At 34.9% G+C, this 15,623-nt stretch overlaps 1 protein-coding gene across 2 annotated transcripts in view; it reads right to left on the reverse strand.

Annotated features, from left to right (window-relative positions):
• The window catches only part of LOC101744139 (UNC93-like protein), a 97,078-nt gene extending 82,295 nt beyond the window's left edge, over nucleotides 1–14,783 (reverse strand). Inside the window, exon 1 of one of the 2 annotated variants that reach the window (XM_004929758.5) lies at nucleotides 14,447–14,783. The gene's annotated coding sequence lies outside the window, so the exon portion shown is untranslated. The remainder of the gene's footprint in view (nucleotides 1–14,446) is intronic. The other variant, XM_012693591.4, reaches the window with a different exon arrangement.
• Nucleotides 14,784–15,623: the final 840 nt, after the last annotated feature.

Raw genomic sequence — 15,623 nt, forward strand, 5'->3', positions numbered from 1 at the left:
TGAATGAACAATACGACTCATGTCATTGACTGCGATTTGAAACTATTCGCAGTGTACAGACACGGAGGTGACTTCAATATCTTATAATTCACTGATACTGTTGTGTTTTGTTTTTTTCATTTATTTGTATTGGAGTAATAGACAGTTGTATTTTTATTTTTAATTTGTTATTTAATTCGCTGTTCGTGACGGATAAACGACTACTAGGTTTAATTGTTTACAAAATGTGTTATAATATATTTATTGTTATTTTTTTCGCAAAACGTTTGTCTTCAGGTGGACTATTAATGTTTCTTTCGATCTGAAACGCGACGAAACTATCTGTACAATTAATCAAGCCCCGATTATGTTGTAAGTAGTATTCATAAGGGTAGTTAGTACATTCTTCTACGGTAAATCTATACTAATCTTCTATACTAATAAAGAGGAAAGATTTGTTTGTTTGTTTGATTTGAATAGGCTCCGAAACTACTGAACCGATTTGAAAAATTCTTTCACTGTTTGGACGCTATACTATTCTTGGGTGACATAGGCTATAATCTTTTTTGAAAAAATTTGGGATCCTTACTAAAACTCCAATAATATAACCCAAGGTGTAAAAATATTCTTTACATCGCGTGCCCTGCGAAAACTATTGATGATAGAATAAAATAATGTACTACGACTTTGTAGAGCACATTATTATTTATAAAAAGTGTCGCGACAGCATATGTCTAACTATTATAGGTATGCCACAATAAGTGTTCTTTTATTTTTTTAAATAAAACAACGTCAAACTTCGTTGAAATTTTTATTAAAGATCCGAGCGGAGCCGGAGCTGTCCGCTTGTATTCTATAAAGGTTTACAAAAAGGCTCAAGGGATTGGTAGTGTAACAATGGATACATACAAAAACGAAAAATAAAGCAACGGCAATGAAAATACGTTTTATGAAGTTTACGGATTTATTACGTTTTTATTTGGACTATTCACTTTTTAAAATAGCATAGGTTTTTTTTTTTTTGGTTATTGCTTAGATGAATGGACGAGCTCACAGCCCACCTGATGTTAAGTGGTTACTGGAGCCCATAGACATCTACAACGTAAATGCGCCACACGCCTTGAGATATAAGTTCTAAGATCTCAGTATAGTTACAACGGCTACCCCACCCTTCGAACCGAAACGCATTACTGCTTCACGGCGGAAATAGGCGGAGTGGTGGTACCTACCCGTGCGGACTCCCAAGAGGTCCTACAACCAGTGAAAAAATCAATCGGTTATCGATGTACTTTAATTATGTAGTTATACAAAATATATTAATATAAACTCGTGAGGTTCCGTGAATCGAGAAGTGAAAGCAACGGATAGAGCATGTTTAGTCCGTTTTTATTATGCTTAAAAAATGGCTTATTAGTATCTGATTTCAACACTACTAAAATTTGTTTATTTTCCTTATGTTCTTCCTATTTTTCGAACGTATTTCGTTAGCTATTTGGTAAGACCAGGTCAAATACTTTTGAAGTTAAATTCACTAATAATCATATTGAAGTGTCTGTGTATGTACGTGACCTTAATAAAAAGACCTATCTTCACACAAAACAATCACTAGTATTATATTTGAACTTTAGAAACTTTTACGATTAAATTTGACCTGGCTAATTAATATTATAAAGGCCAATTTAACTATAATATTCGATTCTGAATTAACATGAAGTTAGGCTTTAATATTAGTTTTATTTAAATAGGTTGGCAAAGATAGAAGATGGTCCAATGTTGTAAAGGCATCTCGCGCGCTCTGCGTTTTCTGTATACCACTAAATATAATAATAATAAAATACTAAACTAGTTTATTAGTACAAGGTTCGATGAGGCGCGTGGCTAAATCGGCATAAAAACCTCCGCTGCTATATTGTCCATAACTAAACTATTCAAAATACTCGAAAATATTATTCTAGCAAAATTCTATTAAAATAATATTTTAAAAAACCACTACGTGTTGTTAAAGTTCAAGATAAAATATCTGTGACTTCATCTTCAATTGTATTTGGTTCCAATGTATAGAGTGACCGTTTTTAGAGTAAGATTTCTCTGAATAATTGACCTCAAAATTCAAGTCTAGAGATAGAGACAAAACGAAAGACAAAAAAAAACCACAAAATTACAAAAGTGATTATTGCAAAATATATATCCCACATTATGATTCTGATGTTAATATTAGTAAAATGCATGATAGCACGAATGTTAACTACCATAAACACGTTCATTAAAAATACTTTGTCAGAAATAACTGAGAAAAATAACATTGAAGTAAAAATGTTATTGTGAAATAGCTACTATTATGCTGGTTTTTATTCTAAAGGTTTTTTATACGTCTTTAACTAAGAGGAAATTTTTATTATTGCAATTATAGTCATGTTCCATAATTACTACTGCACTGTTTGATTATTCATGTGCAAAATGAACATTGAAGACACGTATTGTTAAATATGATAAAATCAATAAAAAAACATTGTCGTGCCATAAAATATTTATTGTGGTTGACTTGTTGAAGTGTTATTATATACGCAAGTGTGTTTCTTATAATGATTCTTAGTTGTTTTGACAACTACATTTTATATTCCTCACATAAACGTAGTGTGAGATACTCCGTTAAGTTTTTCATTACTACTACTACTACACTACATTATTTGTATGTCCGACGTGCACTTTATTAGCTTTGTATTTTTGTAGGCTTTTTTTGATAAATCATCTCAAAAGTGAAATTAAATGCCCGAGGTATTTTGTTTTCTTTAAACAAAATGATAGATAATGTCTTATTTACATAAGAAAAGTCTTGAAGCTCACTAAGTAAGCCGCAGCTGTGACCGACGGTCTATAATTTAGGGAAACATATTGAAACTATTATTAATTGCCTGATTCAGGTTTGCGGGGCTTGCATTATTTTTTGATCTTCAGATGTCGCTAACTTATAGACACTATATACACTATTGACATATAATAATATGTTCTTGTAAGATGGAACAAAAACTGGCTGTTGCTTTATATATTTTTATTAATAACACTAAAGCTCGTCAGTAATTACCAAACAAAAAAAGGAAAAGGTACTGTTTTGCCTTTGCCTATTTCTGTGTGAGTACATAAAATACGTATATTCTAAACGTCCAAATGTCTATCGCAATAATACTTTAAATAATGAAATTAAATTTAAAGAAATCAAGCCTGAGTCTGTCTCGCAGTAAGAGACACATGTATATTGCGTAAATACAAATTATAGCTTCCACCAATTAAGAAATAGTATTCACATACAAACCGGCGCTAATTTAATATAAATTGTGTGAACTAGCTAATTAATAGTTTTTTCAACTCCGATCATTTAGTTTGACCTTCTTTCATGTAACACATTACCGTATTGATTTAATCAGATTCAAATGTGGAGTATAATCGAACCTGTCGGATGAATGTCTTAGATAGTCTATACTAATATTATCTATACTAATATTATAAAGAGGAAAGATTTGTTTGTTTGTTTGTATTGAATAGGCTCCGAAACTACTGAACCGATTTGAAAAATTCTGTCAGTGTTTGGAAGCTACACTATTCTCGAGTGACATAGGCTATAATCTTTTTAAAAAATTTTTGGGATTCTCGCGAAAAGAAAGTCTCGCGACAGCATATGCCTAACTATTATAGTAATGCCGCAATAAGTGTTTTTAATTTTAAAAAATAAAACAACGTCAAATATCGTTGAAATTTTATTTAAAGACCCGAGCGGAGCCGGAGCGGGCCGCTAGTATAGAATATATATAATATTCAAGTTCGGGTGAGTGGCTCATTGCGTTGTAGGAAAAGGAGCCCACCTACCCTGGTAAAATTGAAAGGCCTCCGGGCCGCCAGTAATCTCTCAAACATAAAAAAGGGAAGGGGAATATGGCGCCACTTGCAACCTAGCGTTAGGGAGGCCTCCTTCTGACTCACATCCTATGTCTGCAGATGACTTTAAAGCCATTTTGGATACTCGTGTTCTGGCAAAAACTTACGTCAGTTCCTAAAATGCTGTTCCTAAAATGTCTTTCAATAAGGCCGAAACGTCTTGGGATGAAAATATAGAATATGCTGTGAGCCCGCATGGATAATTAACAGATATAGTTACAGTTAGTTACAATAAAAGTTCCTATTAATTTTATATGAGATTTATCCTGAGTTCGTCTATCTAGAGCTACGAATGTGTTGTAAAGATAATTCTCGGGTACACCCACACTCTCAGTTCTACTGTGGCCATTTTTGCTTAATCTATTTGTATCTGTATGTTATTGTGACGTAGGTACGAAATCCTTTGATAGTGTTTTGTTCCCACGAAACAGTGAGTTCTTTGAGTAGCATAGACCAATTTAATCGAAACGATTTTGGTGTTAAAATGTGCTTCCATAGCATCGACATTAACTAATTATTATCTCTTAAACATTTAGTAACATTTACAACTAAGCAGTTTGGTGTGGGAAATCCAATGTGCTCACCCGTTTGCGAGTTATTTGACATTTACGGTTGCGTCGTGAATTCCGTTACAATACAAACGAAGTTCAGATTAATATTAATGGCCCTGCTTCACAGAATATACGATTCTGTAATGATTTTAGGTTTTGCTATAAATGTTGCGTAGTATCAACAAGAAATAAAAGTCTTATATGTATTATCCTCTCACTAAAGATTTTATTATTAACAAAAAGTCAAATCAAAATAATTTAACATAAATCAACTTACACAGTAGAACAAATCTTCCAATGTGCTTGAAGGAGGCACATACCAAGATACTGGCTACGTTGCCTCGTTGGACAGCCAGACTCACTCTCTGTGCAAAGTACCAGCCAGCCTTAGCATCACGTGTAACCTCCTTCAAGCGTTTGGAGATTTCTGTTAAAAACCCACTATTTCCATTTCTATGACGCAAGCAAGTTTATTTTAAAATTCCGAAATATGCGTAATTATGAATTAGAAAGTTTCTAAAAATGTTAAATGAACGTAATGTCATTGATTATCGGTTATTTATTTATTTTGTATTCAATCTTAAGCTTATTGCTTAACTATCATGTTAATTGGAGCCGGTGCACAGAACTTGCCATTTCTTAGACGGGTCATTATTTTGTGTCGCTTATCCATGATTGCCCTATCTGCTTTTCGTTAATGAATGTTATTTCGACGCGCGTCTGCTATTGAACCATCGAAGATAACATTGATCGCTATATTGATGTAAACATTGCGCTATTCAGTACGTAAAGTTATATACATTTTATATAGTATTTAAATAAAGGCCATTTACCGTTATTTGCATAAAAACGAAGAAATACATTTGCTATGTGCTTAACGTAAACACTTGAACATCGAATTCGTGTAATTTAAATAAGTATTTACGGCATGTGATTGTGAAATCTTCGGTTGATGAGTGCTCGAGCTAAATTATTTTTTATTGCTTGGATGGGTGGACGATGTCATAGCCCACCTGGTGTTAAGTAGTTATTAGATCCCATAGACATCTACGACGTAAATGCGCCACCCACCTTGAGATATAAGTTCTATGGTCTCAAGTGTAGTTACAACGGCTGCCCCACCCTTCAAACCGAAACGCATTACTGCTTCACGGCAGAAATAGGCAGGGCGGTGGTACCTACACGCGCGGACTCACAAGAGGTCCTACCACCAGTAATTACGCAAATTATAATTTTGCGGGTTTGATTTTTATTACACGATGTTATTCCTTCACCGTGGAAATCATTCGTGAACATTTGTTGAGTACGTATAATATTTCATTAGAAATATTGGTACTCGCCTGGGATTCGAACACTGGTGCATTGCTCAACACGAATGCACCGGAAGTCTTATCCTTTAGGCCGCGACGACTTCGAACACGACACAAAATTTCGAATGTTTGCAACTTTATTAATGTAGATCTGTATTTTTTAATTGATACTAAAATGATTAATTAACTTTTATTTTTTAAATATTCGTAAACGCCAAGAAAACTTGCAGAAAAATTATCTGAAACAATTTGTAGAAACGAATTTCTAAAGCGTTACCACCAGGCTCATGTTATACCCGAATCAAGTGATACAAATATAAACGAGATTCATTTCTTAGAACATTATTTTCAAATTAAATACGGCACGTGCTCACGAACAAGGACCACTATTAATAATAATTAAGACTTCAAACTGACATCCCAAGACAAGCGCTAGTATTAACATTCCGTTGTTTTTATGAAGTCCTACGACTATTCGTCACCAGGAAAGCCGTAAGCTTCTTAGCCCGTCCAAAGCAATAAAAAAAAAAAAGTACTTAATCTTAAACTTAAATTAAATAAAAATATAAATACTTTATTTACTCGTGGTAGGACCTCTTGTGAGTCCGCGCGTGTAGGTACTACCGCCCTGCCTATTTCTGCCGTGAAGCAGTAATGCGTTTCGGTTTGAAGGGTGGGGCAGCCGTTGTAACTATACTGAGATCTTAGAACTTATATCTCAAGGTGGGTGGCGCATTTACTTTGTAGATGTCAATGGGCTCCAGTAACCACTTAACACCAGGTGGCCTGTGATCTCGTCCACCCATCTAAGCAATAAAAAAATAATAATCAGCTGTTAAAATATTTGAAACGCTTCTCATCGACCGTCGAAATGTATACGTAATTTACCTAATGAACTGATAAAGGCTTGTACGATCTTAATGGTTCCCGCTGCTCCCAGACGGGTTTCTATCTCGTTCTATTCATTAGCATAACTGTCTCATCGGAACCCTTGTCTACTGTTATCTGTTAATTAGTAGACAGCAACCGAAGACCGATAATGCGGTTGTTAACTTTAACTTAGGCTACTTAGAGGCCTTTTTTTATTAATTACTACTTCTCTTTCTTCATATACTTTTTTTCCTATTTCCTTTCCTTCACTTCGTTACTGTATACGCCCATTTAATTACAATATTTGTAACATCTTTGCTGTTTTATAATATTGGCAATAAAAATATAATATTGTAGTTCCTAATTACGTTTACGTAATTTTTATGCCCGCGATTGAAATGAACAAAAGCTTAATCTAAAAACGAAAGCGTCAAATAAAGGAACATTCCCGATCCTGCGGACAGAATGGAAAGCAGTCGAAGTCGCCCAAAACAGGTCATCTCGGATCCTCCCGATCCACTAACGGTGCTTTTAGGTACTTCAAGCACCGGTCACCGTTCTCGTCGAACCCGTCGCTTGCGACGAAGGGCTCGACGAGTAAATTAACTCTCAGACACAGCCCACTGAGTTTCTCGCCGGATCTTCTCAGTGGGTCGCGTTTCCGATCCGGTGGTAGATTCTGCGAAGCACGGCTCTTGCTAGGGTTCGTGTTAGCAACGTCATCAGGTTTGAGCCCCGTGAGCTCACCTACAAACGTTAGGGTTACACTAAAATAGCCCCTAAGGCTATCAGCTTAGGTAGGAAAAAAAAAAAAAGTCAAATAAAGTTCAATACATATTATTATCGGTTCGGTCAAATTTATATTAGCCGCTGTCAAAGCAATTGAAAGCTAGCTTCTGAATTGGCTCCCTTCGTTTCACAAAGTATTAATAACTATCGATTGAAGTCGGAAAGAGCTGCGTGCAGAAGTGATCAGCAAATATTTCATATCTCAACGGCTGATGCTCAAAGCACGAGTTTTATTTGTTTTATGTTTTTTTTTTTATCATTTTATACAAATCTTTAGAACCACTTACTACCTGTGTTGGTGACTCTAAAAAAAACGCTTTAAATTATTACGATCTTTATTTTTAGCACTTAACTATTACTAGTGGTAGGACCTCTTGTGAGTCCGCGCCTGCCTGCGTATTTCTGCCGTGAAGCAGTAATGCGTTTCGATTTGAAGGGTGGGACAGCCGCTGTAACTATACTTGAGACCTTAGAACTTATATCTCAAGGTGGGTGGCGCATTTACGTTGTGGATGTCTATGGGCTCCAGTAACCACTTAACACCATGTGGGCTGTGAGCTCGTCCACCCATCTAAGCAATAAAAAAAAAACCTAACTAGTAACATTTGATTTACAAATTTAAAAAAAGAAAACCTTTGCTTTTCTTTGTACCAAAATGGTAACATTAATTTCTAGATATGAACATATTATGTACACATTTTGATAGACGAAATAAATTTGTTGATGTCTGTGATTTCGTAGTACAGGATTTTATAAACTAGTAAAGTCAATATTTACCCTTTAATATAGGCGTAACGCATACGCATATTTTTTTTGCAGACGGAATTCAAATTTAGCGCCGCTTCGTCTAGGGCAAATTTAGTTCCTCTTCATTTATGAAAATTCAAAACAAACAAATTTGTTTCTATAAAATATTAATATTATATGAGCTGTACGTACAGCGCACAGCATAGTAAATTAACTCTATAAACTTGAATACTCATAGTATATTTGCGCAACACTTAATCAATTATAAATATTTGTGCAAATACAAAACATGTTTCGTTGTGTCACAACAGTTATGTTGCATTTAACGTTCGAGAAACTGATTGCCGCCACCGGGTTGCGCTTAGCGGGCTAACTTTTTAAATTGTCAGTTTTCAATAAAGCCAACCTTGACTGACTGTCTGAGTGCATTTATTTGCCTATATTGCCAAATCCAAGAACGGACGACGCACTTGCAAACCTGTTCCAGTATCTTATCTCGGAATCCGTTGAGACCGGTCTCAGCAATAGGCGTGTACTTGAGCCAAAATACCGCGCAATGTAATTGACTGTTATAATCGAAAAAAAACCCAAGCGCGCTTCTCAGCGTCTATCTGATTTGTTCCCAATAACCGACGGTCGCTTGTTATGAATATCGCCAGTCACTTTTCATTATGTATTCCATACGTCTGTCAGCCAACAAATCGCATTTATTGCTTGAAAAGGTATTGTAAAATAAATTGGCACAGCTTGACTGTCTAATACCAATACGAATTGCTTATCACATTAATAACAGTTTTGTGGCGTGTATTACTTTTGTATTTTATATGTAGTTCTGTAAACAGGTTCCAGACCAGCCTGTAGAAAACACAACGTGACCTCTCAATTGTATTGTGTATAGGGTCTTGCTTGGATGGTTTGACTGCCTCGCTGCAGAATTAGGTAGAATAATGGCATGTTATGCGTATTGAGGCTTATAATACTCACCACCACCAGTACATTATGAACTTGAAAAGCTTTACTCAAATTTAATTTTCAGGATAAATATTTTTGTATTGAACTAAAAACTTTTTTTTACTTTATTTATATTTTTTTGTGATAAAATAGAAAATGTTTAAAATAAATTAGAATCACGCCATCGAAATTTTCTAGATAAGTTTTCGTGTATACAAACAAGTTCCGAGCTTTTGGGCCGTAATCTATCTAGCAAAAACACTGTCTCGGTGCAAGATCGTCCCTTTTTCTTTTTCCCCAAACTTTAAATTTTAATTCGATAGCAAAATTATTTGAATATTCATTTCACATCAGAGTTATATAAGTGCTACGTCATTAATGAATCAGTTGTACGAAACTGGCTGAAGCTGCTTTTCTCGTCAAATAATATTATGTAAAGCATAACAATGAGCTAAAATATTTTTGAAAAAAAAAAAATTAGAAAATATACAAAACTAATCACAGAACACCAATTATTGGCGCCATTCATTTTATTATCTTCTTGCCTATTCTGATAAGACGTCTTAGGGTATGTAATTTTTTTAAAGGTGCCGCTGTTCACTCGCTCTGTCGTTAAAATTTATGAAATGCCAAGATTTTTGATGAAAAGACTAGCACGACACCTTTTTTTCGTTAATGTCATAATGTCAGAAGCTATTATTAAGGAAAGATTAAACCCAAATGGATGAACACGCGATCTTACAAAACACGAACAAACAAATGTTTTTCAAACTCCAACATGAATATCAAGATATCTTTTAGAGCAAGCACCCCGTTTCATTTCAACAATAATATAAAATAAATATAAAGAGATTAGAATATTCATAAGAACAATTTACTTATGTACATGTATAATGGTATTTTTTAAAACACACGTCTGACATGTGAAACAATTTAAATTTATTAAAATGAGTCATCATTTAAATCTAATTTGAAATTATGAAAACTACATTACTGTCACAATACGTGCTTACTGTACATACATACTCGTAATCCCATAGTAAAATTTTATAATAATTATGTGTGCAACTGACATGTGTCAGTTGTGTGTGTGGTAGGATCTCCTGTGAGTCCGCACGGGTAGGTACCACCGCCCCGCCTATTTCTGCCGTGAAGCAGTAATGCGTTTCGGTTTGAAGGGTGGGGCAGCCGTTGTAACTGTACTGAAACCTTAGGACTTATATCTCAAGGTGAGTGGCGCATTTACGTTGTGGATGTCTATGGGTTCCAGTAACCACTTAACACCAGATGGGCTGTGGGCTCGTCCACACATCTATGCAATAAATAAAATAAAAAAACTAATCCTGTTGCTTTGAACAAAAACCGAACCATACCGGTTCAAACTAGTTATCTTTAATTGACGAGGAATCATTTCAAGAGTTTTTCGTTCTTTCAATTATTGTTTGAATTGTTCGAGAACTATTCTTTTTAGAAAACTTTTTCTTATAGAAAACAAGGAATGCTGTGCGAAACCTCGTTTCTGTAACTTAATTTGTTTATAAGAAGATGTCCAAGTTAGCTAAACGTTTGTATATAGAATCTATTTGGTTCCATTTCGCAATGGTAATCAGGCCGAAAACAAGAATCACGTCACGTTTATTGCAACAGAAATTGTATAACAGCATGGAAATGTGTATACCTTTATTTCGAATGTACAGGAAGATAAAATAACAAAAGTGCAGTTAAGGGTTGGTTCATATGTTCTATAAAATGACTGATCGTCAAGAGTACTTCAAACGGTGTGTGTTCTAAGGCGAAAATCATTCAACTTTTAATAGATGATGTCTTTAAGAATGTATTCATTTATTTTTGCCTAAAATTTGCCTTTGCTAATATCATAAATAATTGTAAGCCTGAACAATTGCAATAGCTACATACATATTTCATATCATAGTTTCGGTTGAGAGACTGGCCTACACAAATAAATGTTGTGTTCTAAATTTCTATTATATCTATATTCTGTGTGTATTATGATTAAAATGACATATATATAATGATGACTTTTTTTCTAAGTCATTCTCAAATTTGTTTGCATATGACGTACAAAAAAATATTTAAAAACCCTTTTTAAGACGATACCTATTCTTTAAATTGTCAGAGCATGCGCCGCACCTCAGTTATGTTTCAATATTTATAAATATGCGGAAAAAATAGTTTCTCATTGCAAAGGTCAGTCAGTTGGTACATGATCGTCTTTGTAAGCAATTTTACATTTTTTACAAAGGAATTTCTTGAGCTAAACACGTTGGCGATGACGTTAAAAGTTGCTCTTACGATTCTGTTACACCGTAAGTAGAGGCACATTATTTCGACCTTTATAAAGTTCAAGGTTTCAAAGTAGTTTCTTTTTTTTTTATATTTCGGGCATTTGAATTAACGTACATCCGCCCGTGTCTTTTGTCATTACGAAGTCTAAAGGATTTTTCTTATGCCGTAGATATAAGTCTACGGTATTCGTGGACTCCTGTCTAAATCACCTTGAAACGTGAGAGCAAAGTCATATATTATTTTGTGATAACGACAGACTTGATCCTTCATACGAGAATGCTTAAATGATCCAAGACTTAAAAATAGACAGAATTTTCAAATCCACCCGTGCAAGCCTATATAAGCCTCAACAACCCGTTAATATTTTCTCTGGAAGATTACTGGCTTATAAAATGTTTATTTTGCCATTATTTTATTAGTTTATTACTTTATAAATTTAATAAAATAATAATAATAAAAATTAATACTTTAGAAACTTGTTAATTACAATGGAATGCGGTTCCCGCAATGGAAAAATTTTGTCATTAAATTAAGGAAGTCAGTATAAACTTGCGTTCGACCAGAGTTTATAAATAGTCTTAAGAGATACTTATATTGAGACACTTAAGAAGCTATATTGATTAATATGAACATTAGTATAATAAATAGTTTTATATTTGTCCGTACAGTGAACTTGACCAGAGGAGGCAAAACCGACTTAACAAGATTTTTTTTAACGGTTTTTACATATTGAAAGTAATTACTACAGATATGCAAATTCCTAGATTCCGGAAGAATCCAAAAAGTAGACGTTAAAGGAACCAGATCTTCCGGTGTCTTACTTAATATGGGTGTTCCTCAGGGTTCCATATTGGGTCCCTTCCTATTTCTTGTATATATCAATGATTTACCTAAGTTTATTGAAACCCGTCACGAGGTCGTATTATTCGCTGATGATACATCATTATTGTTTAAAATTAAACGACATTTGGAAGATTATGACGATGTGAATGATGCTATCTCGCGCGTGGTACATTGGTTTAGTGTTAATAATCTGTTATTAAATAACAAAAAAACAAAATGTATAAAATTTACCACACCTAATGTTAAACAAGTTGACACTAATATTACTGTAAGTGGAGAGACACTGGAGCTTGTGGATTCGACAGTTTTTCTTGGTATAACAGTTGATTCCAAGCTGCAGTGGGGTCCTCACATATGCAAGTTAGCGAGTAGGCTTAGTTCTGCAGCGTTTGCGGTAAAAAAAATACGAATGTATATTAATGAAGATACGGCACGCCTGGTTTATTTTAGTTATTTTCATAGTGTTATGTCCTATGGCATTTTGCTATGGGGCAATGCTGCCGATGTCGAAACGATTTTCATCCTGCAGAAGAGGGCTATTCGTGCTATTTATAATATGCACCCGAGGGAATCCTTAAGGGACAAGTTTAAGGAAATCAAAATTCTAACTTTAGCGTCCCAATACATTTTTGAAAATTTATTGTACGTGCGTAAAAACATTGAAGAATTCCCCAGAGTCTGCGATTTGCACAATGTGAACACTAGGAACAAACATAGGCTTGCGTTGCCGGCGGCTCGAATTAAGAAAATAAGCAACTCTTTTAGGGGGCTGGGTGTACAGCTTTTCAACAAGATCCCACTAAACGTTCAACTACTACCTGTTCATAGATTTAAGAAAACTGTTAAGGAACGTTTGTGCAACAAGGCATATTATAAAGTTAAGGATTATTTACTAGATGGCACTACGTGGGAATGAGGCGCTCGCTCCTGGCCTTTTCATTTTTCATTATTATTATTATTATTTTTAATTGTATTTTTTTGACTTGTTTTTTCTTTTATTGTGAATATTTCTATTTATTTAAAAAAAAAGAAAATATTTGAGAAAAAACAAAAAAAAAAAGCCCGCTGAGTTTGTTTCGCCGGTTCTTCTCAGAACTGTGGCTTTTTTTGGAACCGGTGGTAGAGTTAACATTGTTATTTGTATTTTGACATTCAACAAGTGTGTCATACTGACATCTAAGTTGAAATAAATGATTTTGAATTTGAATTTGAATTTGTACTTTATATGTTTTATTATGGGCTGTTGTATAAATTACGCAAAAAAAAGAGAAGATTTTTATTTAACAATTTTTTTTAATTGATATTTTTATTTCATCATTTTTGCATGTATAAAACGCTTAGTATCCACATAGAAACTATGCGTTTAGTTGAACAAATAGTAACGTAAACATTACTATCATTGTGTCAAATAGATATTTCTACAGAATTTATGCTTATAGTGTTATCATCAACTAACGTTACATTTAATAGTTGCCTAATTAATTTTTGTATATTATTATTTGTGGATCACGCATCAATTGGCTGCAACACTAAGGTTAATAAAGAATTTTCTTGTCGCATTTCCATAAAAATAAAACGAATACTTTTACACTAGATAACATGTATTTACGTCATCCAAACATAAATAAACCACAATATGAACAAAAGTAATTTGTAACTCATGTTTTTATTATTGATCAAAAATAATAAAATTTCACGGCTCTCCACGTCGTAGGTGTTATGAAAATAGGTTTCTCTGTTTCGTATCACTCGAGGGTAGATAATATACAAACAAAAGAATCAAACATACGCGTCGAATCGACGGCTACTTTTTACTACGGCGACATCAGCGCGAGGTACAGGCGGACAAAGCGCGAGTCTAGAAAATAGCAGACGTTCGTTCAACTAGTTCTTTTACATAATCGTCTCGGCATATTTACCAACACCGTCAGATACTCACAGAGCGGAAAACGAGCCGAGATCCGCGTAACCCCAACAGTGTATCTACAGAACGCCCACGATATTTCTGCGAAAATATTTCGCGAATGCGTCTGCGACTCGCGCTTTGACCACCGATCGACGGCGCGACGTTCAAGGAGGCCTTTTGGAAAGTAATATTGAAACAGGATCGTGGTCGTCGACAACTCGCATATGCAACAGTCGCTGTGCTAAATTAAAAATTTCACTCACCTGCTGGGTAATGCTAAATGTCCAAACGGATCTATCGGTGATGTCTCGTGTTAAGAGAGTAGTCCGGTTCTGCATTCACGTACCAGAGCACGATCACACTGCGTGAGAGAAAGGGCGCGCGACTCGCTCACAAGTGTTCACTTCGCGTGTTGTGTCTCGGCGGTTCGTTGCGAGAGTGGGCGTCGCGAAGGCGTGTTGGCGTTCGCAGGTCTCAGGTTTGACTGAAGGCCGCGAGGAGCGGGGGCCACTTTATGATAGCAGCACTAGCGGCCAGCCGGCGGCGGCGCACCCTGCCGCAGCGCCTGCGACGTCCGATCTCGGGAACTTGTGCGCCTAGCGTCCGCTGACGAGCACCCTAGCGTGGTGTGTTAGGGTGTTATTACATGTTATTGTTTATTAACAAATATAATATTACTTCAATTTTCTTTAAAATATTCTCTTACACATTCATAATCACCATATTATGCAAATTGTTGCAAATTCCATTATAATAATGCTTACAGAAAATTAAATTCAATAAAAATTGATATACTTGAAGATAATAAAGACTACTCGCATTTTCGCGAGATACAATTCAAAAATACTTTTGTGTGTTTTTTATGTGAAATACCATAAAAAAAAACGTTTACCATATGGGAGGTAGCGGAGTGGCCGCGCCCCTGGTATTGCCGATGTCAATGGACAGCGAAAACTTCTCACTAGAATAGCTGGGCTATCGTGTATGTGCAATAAAAGTAAATTAATAACCGTGGCGTAAAAACGTAGAAGCGTGTCTAATCCTAGGATAACCTATTCTAATCATTTATTTTAATGTGTGAGACCATTCATTACTTTTATCAATATCTAAAATTTTCTGCGAAATTTTAATTTTCGCATTCCATTTTCTAGCAAAACCCAAGTAAGATAGGATTCAATTTACTTGATACATTTGATTAATATTAGGCAACAACGACTCTAATTTTTAACCATGTGAGTCATGAAGAGTACTGAGTAATTGAAAATCTTCCATGTTTTTGTTTACATAATATCAAGTATATCGTAATTGTAACACCGACTTTACAATTGAGAATATATTGCTGAAGTTTTACACCTAATTTACAAAGTTATATAAACTTCAAGAAGTAGCAAAGAGCATACAGCATGAAAGCAATCGATTCTTCTCAATCAAGGTCTCAGA

Source organism: Bombyx mori, chromosome 1, assembly GCF_030269925.1.
Source record: "Bombyx mori chromosome 1, ASM3026992v2".
In the NCBI taxonomy this organism is placed as follows: Eukaryota; Metazoa; Arthropoda; class Insecta; order Lepidoptera; family Bombycidae; genus Bombyx; species Bombyx mori.